Source organism: Anopheles aquasalis, chromosome 3 (genome assembly GCF_943734665.1).
Source record: "Anopheles aquasalis chromosome 3, idAnoAquaMG_Q_19, whole genome shotgun sequence".
NCBI classification, from domain to species: Eukaryota; Metazoa; Arthropoda; class Insecta; order Diptera; family Culicidae; genus Anopheles; species Anopheles aquasalis.
Window position 1 is genome coordinate 7,622,501 of NC_064878.1, and position 13,488 is coordinate 7,635,988.

Here is a 13,488-nt window from a genome sequence, read left to right on the forward strand (position 1 = left end):
TCGAAAACAGCGCCCCAGGGGCGACGGGACCCAGATTCGCTCATCGGTCCCGAACCGGATCTGGTAGTGGGCCCCCCCTCCTAGTAGACCGAGATTGGCTTTGTTTTATGTCTACGTCAGGACGAAATTTACGCAGATTTATGCAGCATTCCACTCCGTTTGGTTCACAGAAAGGCCCGCGAGAGTAGGGTCAACGTTCGACAACCGTTCGCTATTACATTCTTTAACCGGAAGGCTCCGCAGTTCCGAGCTACGAGATCGATTAAATATCTCAATGTATTGGATATTTTAGGGCTGGTGGGGTACATCATCGTCCCAAAAGAAGGGGGAACATTTTATTATTATTATTTTTTCCTGTTCAGTGTGTCTGCCCTAAACATGTGATACATTAGGAGTGTGTTTGCTACTCACCGGCACCGGATTTACGCTGGTACGTGACTCACGGGACATGCATGCACACGGAACCGAATACGCTCGTTATCATCTGGCTCGCTGCACACACGCGGAAGGTAAGCGATCGGCGGCTCGGTACCCGGCTGCCTTCATAAAACTGGAATCGTTCAACTTTGAAGCAGCCAGGCGGCGCACACAATTTCGATACCGACAGGCTTATGCATATGCCCTGTCGATGCACACGGCCCGGGTCACGAACGTGAACTGAAACCGGGAGTGTCGTTTTTCGCCGGTTCGATTCCCGTCCTATTCTAATGGTAGGTTTATTTTCGAGGATCACTTTCCACCCCACTAGGTTCTAGGCACGTGCTCTAATTGCCCCGAATTGATTTTCCAGCCTCTGTGTGATTGCATTTTTGTTTTGGCGACGGAATGGCGCGAAGCATAACAAACAATTGATCCGGATGACTGCACTGGAGTGAATCCAATCAGATAACATTCCTATGGCTTATTTGTTCTATTTTTAATGTCCCTCTGGCATTCAGAAATGGATATCAAAGCCCCAATGCCAACTTTGATGATATTTGCAAATACGAACATGCCTTCTATCTTTATCATTCGCCAACAAATAAAATTTGATCATTTGCTCTAACGTGTACTAAACATTATCCTTCGAAAAGGGAGCTCCACTTCGCTTGCTGAGATTTCAACTTCACTTGTCACTTCGGTAAAAAATGTCAAAAACGCTACCACCAAAGCTTCTCCATCAGCCGTAGCCATTATCATCCCTAATTACTTCCCGGGAAAAGAAAGCAGCCAGGCCAGCACCCAACTGAATTGGCTCATGGCACAATTGTATTCCACTCCCTGCCGTGGCATTCAAAACGAGTACCGCTAATGTGAGAGAATAAATTTGTTTTCTCCAATCCACCGAAGCGCACCATCTGGCACTGTGAGACGAATGCTTTTGATGGAATCATAATCACGGCGTACCGCGAGATTTTTCCACAAATCCACGATCCACGCTCCACGCTTCACGGGCCCAAATTTAGCTCGCGTAACTTCCTAGATGTTTTCATACCCCAAACACCCCACCCCCTGTGCACCACTCGGCACTCGGTAGCACCTGTCGTCACCGTACAACCTTTGCGGTGGCACCTCAGGTACCTCGGAATGGTGTATCATTATTTTAAATTGTCAATTATCACGGTATTAGATGGCGCGCGAGCGGCATAACGTTTTCATAACGCCGTTGGTGCTACTACAATGCTTGCATTTATCTCGACGTAACACAATCTTATTAACAGCCACGTTTACCCATGGCGCCTGACCCAAAACGCACGCTGTCTCGGACGACTTTCGTGTCTTGTGACTGCTGCTGTCGTTCTTATCTTTGTGCTCCATTTCGTTCGGATTGTCCTGTCTTCTTCTACTTGGTAGCAGACGCCTGGTACGAAAATGAATAGAAACGCTTGCTTGCTTGTGGAGCGCCCGGGCGTGTGAAAACTCACAACAGTTTATGGTGTCCTGATGCCGGAAGCTGATGATTAGAAGACACTCGCCAAAAGCGAAGGAGACTGGAAGGAGCCAGGTCTCTCGAGGGAATTTCACGAAAGAAACCTGCTCCGCACGAAAACGATGCCATTTGCCCCGTTTTTACCCTTCCCAAAAATCATCCCCAAGGAGAAGGGGTGTCAAGTGGTCGGTCGGTGTGTCCGTTTCCTTTTTTTTCTCCTCTTTTCTCATTCGCCTCACTGTTGAGCAACGGGCCCATGTCAGGCAGACCGTTCCAAAGTGACGTGAGAATTCCACAAGGACCAGTGGACCATTTTGGGCGACAGTTTCATGTTTTGGACATCGATGGCCCCCCTGGAATATAGAAATATGAAATGGCAAAATCCCAGGCACGCTCCAGGCACGACACAATTGAGCTGTCATGTTCTTCAACCCCGCAGGGTGACAAATGACTAACATAAACCAAGCGTGCGTATGTGTTTGTGTCCCGTGATCTTCCACAAAAAACACGTCCTTTCTTTTCCAACAAAATTTTGGATGCCCGCACTGAACTAGAAACTCTTGAAAAGAAGGCGTCGCCTGGTCACAAACTGACAGAAAGATGGAGGAATGGCGGATCAAACTTCATCCTTGCGGCCTGGCCAGGCCTAAAACAAGGCCCCTAGGTCACCGTGGAGACACCCACGAAGACGGAGACGGATCACTGATACTGGGCCGGGTCTTCCGCAGTGGATCGCAAACTTTTAATGAACCAGATGGCTGGTAAGCGGCAGGAAAGGTGCCGGCTGTAACCTACTGTTAAAGTACCTTCAAGCGTCCGTCCTTCGTCCTTCGAAGCGGCCAGCATTTGCGCCAGGGGCCCCGTCTAGACGCGCCCTGGAACCACAGTGGAGGCACCGTTGACGTTCTAACTGTTTTGTAAGTGTCTGGCCATCATCATTTCTTCGAAAAAAAATAAAAATAAAAATAATAATGACAAAAAAAATGATTTTTTTTAAATTATCTTTCTATTCTTATATAATATTTTAAATTCTTTTATTTATTCTATTAAATAAACGCAATTTATTTATCGTTAATTATCAATAAATTCATCATTTATTATCAAATAATAATAATAAACGCAATTTTTGGAAAAGAAAAAAATTCTCCGAAAACTTCGTTCGTGGTGCTGGTGCTACTGCTACGAGGCATGATTAATAACAATTCCTATTATTACGCACGTTCACTCCTCCATTCGCTTCCTGGTAAGCGGTTTGGTAAGCGGTTCTGCGTTGAAGTTACTACTCAGGTGATGCTACGCTCCGCTACGCTTACCATCACAAGATAAAGGATTCAATTTGACGGTGTGAGATGATTCGTTAAGCCAGTACGATCGCAAACTTCGCTTAAACTCCCGTGAAATGTTTGGTCCCAGTGGTCGTTTACTAACCGGTACACCTGTGTTCATTCACCTGTACAGAAGGCAACATATCATCCTCGAGTACGCATACACGCATCGAGCTCAACGTTACTCGGTATTTTCTCAAGGGAGAAATACTGGAAAGTCTGCTTTGATAAGACTACCAGACCGGGTGGAAAACAATAGCTGTTGAACGGTGAAGCGCCTCTTCGCCAACGACCGTGAAGGCCGTAACATTCATGAAGGGATGGAGAGAGAGAGAGTACGCCGGCGACAAGACAATCTATATTTATTGGATTTTTCTGTTTCATCTTTTTATCTTTACTCTTGGCTGCCATGGTTTGCTGTCTGAGCACGAGCACTGCGCTACGTTAAACCTTTTTTTCTAGTGAAATTCTCGTGCTTCTCGCGAGGAATGTTTCTTTAAAGCACAATGATCAACCGACGACTGGAAATGTCTCTTTATATTTATCTCGTTATAAACCGCTCCAATCGAACGGCTGCGATGCTTAACCACTATCCATCAAACCTTCTTACAACCACCACTACCACTAGCTACTAAATCACCTTCCACTAATCAAACCGATCGGGATCTCGTCGTGTAGCACGCCTCACAACGCACCACCACCGTTTCCAATGCCAATACCGTTCGATCCGTTCTCTAATAAATTGAAGGCTATAATCCTGCCATTCTTTTGATTTCGTTTAAAGCACAGCCCACGGTGGAACGAGGTTGGGGGGCAGCAAAATGCGGATCTCGAAGCAAAGAAACACACAGGCAGACAATCTTCTTTATCGGCCCAACCCATCCTTGAGCTTGATATATATTTTGAGGTTTCCCGCTCCTCTGTCCTGGATCGGGCCGGTTTTCGGCTTTGTTGTCGAATCCACCAGCCTCCACCGCTGTGTCTGCATCCGGAATTCCTTCCAGGGCTTCACTGTCAGACAAATATCAAGCGAGCGAGTCAGCGAGCGAGCGCTCGAGCGCGAGAGGCGGACGGGAGACGAGAGAAAAAGATACACAATTTACAAGATAGCAAACCTGGGACTGGGCCAGACCGGGGGGAAGGTACGTCGAACGTGTCTGTTCCATTTTTAGAAACTCGTCGAACGTCGAACGATAACTAACCGAGGGCAGCGTGAGGGGTGCGGATTTTCCATCGACGATTTCGCTGATGGGTGAAAAATTTATCAGAAAACGCGTATCGTGCGCGCGCCAAGTAAACAATTTATTCTCGGGATCGTCTCCTTATGGGAGCTGCCTGGGAGTCAAGTGGTTCTGGTGGTGGCGAGACTGAACGCACAGACCGGAACGAACGGACGAACGAACGAACGAATGATTTCTGGTAAACCGAGCCTAATACTCCCAATTGAATACACGATTTGTATTGCTGTTCGAGGAGGTAGAGAAGTGGCGTCAGTCCAGCTCATCGGCTTCGTTATCGGTTGGGAACCAGCACGCGGCTCACTCGAGAAATCACCACCATCGAGTTGATGCTTCACCGGCTGAAATGGCCCGTTTGCCGTTCAATCATTTTGCCACAAAATTTTCCACTTTCGGGACCAACAGCTCGAGAGCCTCGAGCGTTTGAAGCGTACAACATCATAATCAGCGGATCGGATGCCGGAAAGAGAGAAGACATTTCGTTGGACCGTACTTACTCCACTCGTCAGGACCCGGTAAAGCTCTCCAGCTCACTTTCGTCACGCAATGATGAAGGACCGGATCAGGACGAGGATCTGTGATGGCAAACATGCGCCTCCTCCGTAAAACCATCCCTTTTTGTGGTGGAGGGCTTTTCACCGGAAAAGATCAGCCGCCGGTCGGACGGACGGACGGCCGTTCGTTGACATTGATGCCTGGCCATGGCTTGCCTTCGTCATAAATTGTATTAAGACGTTCTCGAGGGCTAGAGCGTGCCGGAAGGGCGGAGGAAATATCCCCAAGAAGCTCCATGTCATCGCTCGAACAGACACCAACGTGCACGCCGACATAATGGCCGGAGGAAAGCTGGCATGTTTTCGTTCCGAGCGGTCACGTTATGTCGCGTACTTATCGCGCGTGCTCTTGCCGTGAGGTTGATCCTCGTTTCGTCGAAAGCTTAACAAGTACCGCGTGGTCGGATGTTTGTTGCGCCTTCCACGAATATTGTGATAAATGCACTGTCGCCGCATCACAAGCTCACGGTCTACAAGCTTCCTACACTACAAAGGCCTGGTTGGCCTAAACCAGGGAACTCAAACTAATATTACCACGCGGACCGCAAAAGAAAGAAATTATTTATGCAGCTCCGTCGATGGAGGCGCCAGGTAGGCGGTAACTTTTTTAAAATGATTTTTCATGCTTTCAGGGGTTTGTAATCGAAATTGAAATTGCTAAATCATTCAGGAAACTCAAAGTCTATTATGTGGTGACTGTTGATATGTTCCTGCATTCAATTTTTCAAACACTATTGTCATAGCAGGCACATCACCAATCTTCAATTCGAACATATGCGAAGAATAAAATTACATGAATCATACAAGAGACCTCTGGCCTAAAAACCGTGGCCAGTTGTGTCATGTTTTTTATTGATTAAACCAAGCTAATGAGTCCCTAATCTCCACCATCTTCAGCTCGAATGAAAGTAAGGCTTTAATCATGCTCTGATTAGACCAACGCCTTTGTCCTACTCTTTCATCCTCCAACAGCACAAAAGGGAATTACAGCATTCACCATACATAACCGGATGGAACCCTTCCCCACCTTTCCTTAACCGAACCGAACCATTGTTACTCTAATGTAGCATCAAAGGAAAGAAAAGCTCCCAGGATAACAGTTACGGAAGCCACCGTATCATCGGTTCGGTCTAACCAAAAACATTTCCTCCACCCCAATTCAGAAGAGGTGATGGTGAGCTAGTCCAACGGGAGCAGGCGGTGCAAACAAAGACACAAAAACTCAACCACACAATAGATGGTTAAGGCGAATGGCGGTCTTAGGCAGCACGGAGGCGTTACGCATCAAACCGTAACCGACACGGTCACGGTGGCAGCAACGGCAGCAGCAGCTGTGCTGGGGAAAGAATTCCTTCGAGAAATACTAGAGCCGATAAACACACACTCGGAACCGATACACGGTCGAAAGGATCGTACCGTATCCGTCTAGCTTCTTGCACCTCAGCGGACAGCCGAGAACGGGATCGAGCTTGACGATTGAACGATGAGATGCCGGTTGATTGCAACGCATCAGTTGCTGAGGGAGTTTCTCCCCGTGTGTTTCTCACTGATGCTGATTGAAGTTCGTTAATCGATGGATTTTCATTCCCGATCCAGCGGGGCTACAGCCACATACCTTCGGTTCCAATCTGTGGCACTTGCTTTACGAACGGTTGATAGAGTTGGTTCATTTCCCTGTGGGACAGCCGATTGAAATACGCCTTGACGTTCGATTCAACCGTAAACGAGGATGCGGGGGGGGGGGGTAGATTACGGATCTGATCTGGAATCATTTTGTTGGATGATTCCCCCATCAATCGTAGCGACAGCGTTCGTGGAATACGACTTCCAGCAAGTTTGGAACAAAACAAGGCATTCCAGGCTCGTTTTGAATACTAAGAACCTGGAGTGCTTTGTGTATTCCCCTGCGCTGAACAGAACAGGGCACCTCCTTTTCATTAGTTTGACGAATCCTCTTACAGGCAAAGGCCGCACGCTCTTTCAAACATTCTATGGTCACGGCAAACTTGTAAACTTTGTACCGTGGACGTTCCGTACTTCACGGAATGCCGTCTTATGATTTCTATGGCTTTTACCTCCTTCACTCAACCGGCAAAGGCCAATATCATGACGGTGCTTCATAGCAGAACAACTTTTAGGACAGCAAAGTTCTTCCTCTTCCTCGTTATTGTACGCTTCTTAACTCATTTTGTGCCGTTTAGAAGCCTTGAAGAAAGCTTTAATACTTTCGAGGCGAACGGCCTGAGATTGAAAATCGAACGACAACCATGATGGCAGATGAATGAAGCCATTTGTCGCTCGAAGCCCCTAATTAAAGGTCGCCGCCAAATTATACCGGGGTCTCAATAGGTCTCTTCAGCCCCATTTATCCTACGCCACCATCGGCACCCCGGGGGGCCATGGCACGGTCGACGTAGCAACGTGGTGGAAGAAATTAATGATCGAGGATTATGTTGCTCCGTGGCGTGCCCCCTACGCCCACTGCCACCTACTATCCACCTACCTTTCGAGCATCGTCATCATCATCATCATCATCAAACTAATATGGATCTATGGAGCGCACACAGTTCCAGTTAAAGCCTCAGCAATTCTATTGGGAAACAATGTTACCACAACAGACCCTGGGAGGCAGAAGAGGTGGCTCTTGGAAGAGAAAAAGACCACCCCCCCAGAAGACTAATGAATGTCCCGTTGTCCCCGGGATAAACCACAAAACAGAACAAGGCTCGCCCCCCGGGGAAGGTTCTATTGACAGGACAAGCCCTTCCGTTTGACCCACCGGCTGACCTCCAACCTTTGTTCCAACCATTTTATCTTAAAAAGCCAAACAGTCGAAGGGCAACCTCGACCTCCGGCAACCGGTTGGCCTCGAGGCGTGCCAAGAATGAATCAAAAACCACAACCAACCGCCTGCACACAAACGCACCGCTTGGCTTGCACTGCAATGCAATTAGTCAGCACAACGATAAATTGTGATGCAACAACAACAGCAACGTCCACTCCGGCCCGGGCCACAGATGTTCTAACAAATTATCCTTCACCCCCCCAGCCATTGCCAGTCGATGATTTGCTTCAACGATTTAAAGCAAACTTGTTTAGAACGAGCTAAACCTGTAGTACAGCACTGAACGAGACCCCAGGAACAGAAAAGGAACCAGTAAGTTGTAGAGTAAATATTAGCTGACCGGATTAAACAGCCACGGCAATATGGGGCCCCCAACCAGGGCTCCAAACGAAGCGCTACAGATTACACTTCGCAACACAGCAACCAACACTGTTTCATGTGCTTTAAAGAACTGTGGGAGGAAGAAGAGTTTACCAAAGTTTTTGGGCCGGAAGAGGGAGCGAGGATGTTGTGGAACTCTAAACACTGGTCCCTCGAGGCGGGCGGGTCTTAATCGAAGCAAACCAATGCGCACCAGTCGCTTATCGCCGACGCTCTAAGTGTTCAAAGCAGCTCCCTGGAAGCTCCGGTTTGGAACTTGACAAACTTTCTAATAAACTATCCCTTCCAGAGGGAACGTCAGAGAGAGAGAGAGAGAGAGAGAGAGATAGAGAGAGAGACACGGAGAGCGTTCGCCTGGAGCAAGCTCGACTTACCACTAGCCAGCGATACCAGACCGGTGGGACCGAACAGATAACCACAATGTAAAGTAATTTCTGGTGATTATTATTTATTATTGTTTGGTTCCTTCCAGCATCAGCAGCAGCAGCGCTTGGTGCATCACCGAGGCGACCACAAAGTTCGACCGCAAGGCAAGGGATCGCCCGGCCAGGAAGCGACATTTATTGTGCGAGTTATGCTTTTGATGGGTTTTTGCAGGAGACGATAACGCTTCGGTGTTCGGTGTGCCGCGTGATTTACGTCATCCACCCGGTTAGAGAGTCATCAGCATTACAGCAAATGGTGCCCGTGGGAGTTCTGATGGTCTTCCCCGGGGGCGAAAACATTGTTTTCATTTAGAGATCGTTCTTCGCATTGATCGCGTTTAGTGTGGTGGCCATTGCAGGCGACTAGAATCGGTTGCTGCCAGCTGCTGCTGCTACTGCTTCCACTTCCAAGCGCTAGATGTAATTGGAATGCTGGGGCGTAAATTTGGGGTATTCCAATAACAATATGGAGCCGCAACAGCCGCACAATGCCATCTGCAGTGTACGCAATCAAGGGCGCGTAGCCGGGGGTTCTTCACCACTTACCAACTTGCCATTCCACAAAAGCATTCTTTCCGTTCCGTTGTAGTCGCTGGTATGCTAGCGGAGCCCGATCCAGAAACCGATTTGCAACCGCAACACGTGCCTGCGACTTCAATTAGGCCTCACGTTGTGCAGCTGAACAGAGATATTGGAAACGAGTTGCGCTGGAATTGCGTTCTCTACCCAAAAAAGCGCCAACGAACGAAAGGATACGCGCCGCATTGATGAGACAACGAGAGTTGTACACTCCGGGACCTATACACCAGGGGGGCGACATGAGTGACATTGTATCCAACCGGAAATCCATATCCGGGCGACCGAGCGAGGCGAAAGTCAAATGGTGTCAACAATGGTGTGTACAAGGGGCCACGGGACCTCTCTCTCTCTCGCAATTCCACTCCACCTTTAATGGCTCATTACTTTTAATTGTCAATTATTCCACCGGAAAAACTGCCCCATTTCTCCCTTGTTCTCTCCCATCCTCTGCTGGTGCCATGCTGCTGGATTACCGGATTTCCATTACAATAAACTGTCGTGTCCGTTATGGCAGCAACAGCAGCAGCGCATCGTTATGATCATCGGCGGGGTGGTTGGCTCTGGGGCTCACACTTCTCACTCGGCCACGGGCTGCACTGCACCACTCGTATGTCACATCTGGGGTCGTCACCTTCCCTGCACAAAAGTCAACGGTCAGTGATGTGTACGTGTGTTGGATTGTGTTTTTATTTTTTGTTTGGGCTGTTTGTGTTGCTTTTTATCGAATATCCTTTCGGTCAACATTGTTTTTCTTTGAGCTTCCTGCTGGTCATCCGGTTGGTTGGCCATTGATTCCATTGACCATTGATGCTGGTAGACACCTCGGTCAGATCATGGTGGTTTGTTGGATCAGAAGAGCGCTACACAAAGGCACTAAAATTGTAATGTGTTTATGTGGCAATTTACAGCAGCATTGAACAGTTTGAGTTCTTGGACAACCAGTTTACCAGTCAATACTTGGTTTCTCCTCCCGTAGAAGCATCCCTCAATCTGTCGTCTCGCCTGTCAGTATCCTCATAAACTTTTCGCTCCACATGTTCCTCACTTGTCATCCTCTTGGTAAGTTGTTTGCCGTAAATTCCTCCCGCCATTAAAACCATTCAACGAGCTTCCACCACCCCGCATGTTGTTGGCGCATAGTTACGGGAAGTCAATAAAATCGTCCAAGAAAGTTTGTACAACATCGAGAGAGAGAAAAAAATCGAGCCTAACTCCCGAGAGAGGGGCGCGAAAACTTCTTCTACTTTATCGCTAACAAATTACCTGCTAACCGAATCTCGCACAAACTGACCAGCAGACCAGAGCGCAGAGAGAGAGAGCGACATTCACGGAAACATGCCAAGCAGGACATTGAATGGCACACGGCGCTCGGTCCAAAGCTCGTGGCGGATGGAAAAGCGAATAAGTAACGACCAGGGAAGAAGAACCGCCTGGGCTCCAACTTTCATCGGCCAGCATTCAACGAGCGGACCAGAGGCGCCGCTGAGAACGATCGTCCCCCGGTGTCCGGCGTTCCGGAAGCGCAATAAAAGGCACACTTTAGGAGCCGTTTGGGGCCATTACTGGACACCCCGATAGCCATATATATTAACCTGTACACACATCCACACATCCACTCAGCTACCTAGGGTGAGAGGAAATTGCGTTTCAATGGGCCGCCACCGAGCTAGTCAGAGGCACATAGAAAGTGAAAAAAGTGCCAACAAGTGGTGTTCGAATGTTGGATTCGTACGTTTCGGGTGGCGAGAGCCTTTCTTTCACGGCACGGAACCCCCCGGGGGTGGGAATGGTAACGAAAAAGAGATACATTTTCACCGATTTTCAATCGAAAACTGTGCCAACCGGTTCGGCACAGGAACCGATGCGATGTGGTTTGATTGGATTTCTAGACCAGTTACGAGATCGAAGTCGACGTTGGTGGTGCTTTGGAGGCTGCAGCTATCCTTTTCTTTTTCGGCCGCCTTTCTGTGCCACCCACGATACAGAGTAACTACAATAATTTCCCAACAATAATAATAACACCACAACACGCCTGTTCATGACCATGGCGGTTCTTTGGCCGAGCAATAATCAATTAAACATACGTGCCCAGTCATAACGCCCCGGACGTAAACCTAGCCAGCCAGCCAGCCAGCCAGCCAGCCAGCAGCACAAACCATAAATCATGTGCCGGAAAAGGGCAGGGGGCACCGCATGCATGACAACGCGATTTATGTTTAGCACCGAACCAATATGGCCAATATGCGTTAGGAATGTTCTTAACGGTTGTTAACGGTTAACGGCTAACGACTGCAAAGTCGTCACGTTAATGGCGGCAGACCCATGCCACCTCCTCCCTGTTGGTCCTGCTAGGGCATAAAGCATCATAAATACGCCGGCATGCCGGCCGTAGACGCAAAAGTGTGCAGAAATGTACGCCCGTCCGCACCTTCTGCTCTAATGTACTGTCATCGCCTTGTCCGCGTTCGCGCCCACATATGAAAGACCCTTGGGAGTCTTTTGGAGCTTGTTTTTCATTGTTTGGAATGCGTTTTTGCTCTGCTTAGAGGCCCCTGTCGAAGGAGCTTTAATTTTAACTTCAGAAGCTGACGAAGGAATAAATTTAAAACCCAATACCCTGCTCTGGTCTGGTGTGGTCTGGTGTGACGGAAAATATTGTCACCGAAGGTAGCTTTTTAACCGCCCCTTGCCACCCCGGCGACACATAATCCCTAATCTCAACATTGCGCTCCCGCTTAAAACCTCATAAACAACAACACAAACAAGACCTCTCTTTCCACTCTTTCGCTTCCACTGCTCTGTCACCACAGGTACCGGGGACCGATCCATCCAAATTGGATTTTAATTTGCTCCCTTTACGACCACCGTAAGACCACCTGTCCTGTCACGGGCTACCATTACCAGCACCAGCAGCCAAGGTGTGTGGCTGCTACAATAAATTCAATCATGTAAATTGTCTACCTCTGGGATCGGCCACCCCTGGACCGGAATCGGCCTATCTGTGTGCGTGGCTTTTTGTGTTTTATGAAGGTCCTTTATCGGACCTCACGAAGCCAAACGATCCGGCGTCCGGAGATAACTTTCCGCAATTTGTGATGCCACCTTTTGCTCGGGGTACGATCTGCGAATAATTTAATGATTTACTTCAACTGTCGGTTCGCGTTGCCAGTGCGTTGTGCTAAGGGTATCTGTTTCTCGCTTCTCCTTTTTTTGCCACCCAGCAGGCCTTGCCGTGTTTGTCTCTAGGGACACTTTGCACAAAAACAAACCCACCAACCAAGCAACGAGATTAAACAGGTGGTCGTTCACGGCGTTGCTCGGGAACTGTTTTAAAGTTTAAAGTTTAAACACAATCACCAGCCAGTTGTTGATCCCACAAAATGGCGTGAAGGAATGAATGTATTTAAACCCTTTTTATTGCACATGCCATGCCGGACCATGTTACCGTACAATTTTAGGAAAATTAAATTCATTACCACGATATGAAACCGCCCATTAGCGTCAGCCCATTGATGACGGAGCTGGCAGCCATTTAAATGGAAATCAATTAAAAGGCGCATGAGTGCATACCGATGTGCCGATGGCGATGGGTTTTTTTGTTGTGTGCGTTTGGCAAATAGAGCACATTATCATCGAGGTAAACGAGAGGACCCATTTTCCATTCCCAGCTCCCAGCGCCACGGGCCAAACAATGGAAGTAAAAAGCGTAATCCTGCATCCGCCCCTCCCGGGGGGACGCGTGGCTATTAATTTTCCCATTTTCCGAAGGAACAAACGCTAATTGAATTGCATACACCCCTAAAGGGGTGTGCATCAAACAAAAGGACGGGCGCAAGCGTTGAAGGAACCAAATTCATCTCCATTCATCAAACGATCATTTATTCTCTCGCAAAATTTATGAGGCAAGTTTTTTGGGCCTCAATTTCGGGGTGGTGTTTGGGGCTCGTACCACCCACCATAAAACCATGTTCAATAAATCACCCGTCAGCCTTGGTATTTTTGTTACTGTTGCTGTTGTGGTGCTGTTGGAACAAATTATGAACCATGAGCTCCCATTAGTACCAAACACGTAGCAGCACAAGGCTGATGCGAGCTCTTCGATGTTCCTTTGCATTCGAAGTTCTATTGTGTTTGTTGCTGGTTATTTAAAATTCATTTGCCAACTTTCCCACTGGGGAAAGCACATTCCTAGCGGTCCTGACGCCCAAACGGTTTCCATAAAATAATGAAAA